This window comes from Furipterus horrens, unplaced genomic scaffold, assembly GCF_987537825.1.
Source record: "Furipterus horrens unplaced genomic scaffold, mFurHor1.1.pri manual_scaffold_17, whole genome shotgun sequence".
Taxonomy (NCBI): Eukaryota; Metazoa; Chordata; class Mammalia; order Chiroptera; family Furipteridae; genus Furipterus; species Furipterus horrens.
Genome location: NW_028327187.1, coordinates 34545008 through 34545852, shown reverse-complemented (window position 1 = coordinate 34545852; position 845 = coordinate 34545008). Strand labels below are relative to the sequence as shown.

Sequence of the window (845 nt, the reverse complement as noted above, 5' to 3'; positions counted from 1 at the left end):
ACAGTGGGGATGTTCATCCCTTTTTAACAAATAAATTTTTACTTATTGATTAATTTTAGAGAGAGAAGGAAAGACAGAGAAAGGGAAAGAGGGAGAGAGAGAAATATTGATTTGTTGTTCCACTTACTGATGCATCATTGGTTGATTCTTGTATGTGTCCTGATCGGGGACTGAACCCACAACATTGGGGTATCAGGATGAGGGGGTTGGTCTCGATGCTTTTCTATGTATCTTTCACACAATTCTATGAACTGTAAGGAAGGAACCAATGTTGAATGTGGTCTTCAAGAGAGATCTTATGGAGGACATAAAGTTTCACAAAGTCCTATGAAGGATTCAGATGCTTGGGAGATAAGCAGTGTGTGGGTATAGCTAAACTGGTCCCTACTGCTAGATATGTGATTGCTTTTAGTTTACAGTGTACAAGAACTAACTACAAAACTAGGATAACATATATATTTACCTGCTTTCTTGAGAAAGTACGTTTGAAAGATATTTGCAGGTAACTAGAGAATGGCATGTTAAAATATATTGTTGTGCTCGCTTTGGCAGCACATATACTAAAATTGGAAGGATACAGAGAAGATTATTATGGCCCCTGCACAAGGATGACACGCAAATTCGTGAAGCATTCCATATTTTATATATATATATAGTTGTTATCGAGTGTTTAACAGCACTTTTTTTTTTAACGTATGAACTCAGGTTAAAGGCAAAATACAATGGCCTATCAATTACAACACAAAAAATTTCATGAATCATGACATTTTCTTTTATTTTGATCCATGGCAAATATGTTTTAACAATTGGCTCTCCAGATCTCTCTGATCTATAGCATTTGCTGA

General features: G+C 35.7%; 1 non-coding gene across 1 annotated transcript; it reads left to right on the top strand.

The window, feature by feature from the left end:
* Positions 1-536: 536 nt before the first annotated feature.
* On the top strand, positions 537-643 carry LOC149990808 (U6 spliceosomal RNA). Its single transcript, XR_016508701.1, has one exon. It is a non-coding gene; the product is annotated as a U6 spliceosomal RNA (small nuclear RNA).
* Positions 644-845: the final 202 nt, after the last annotated feature.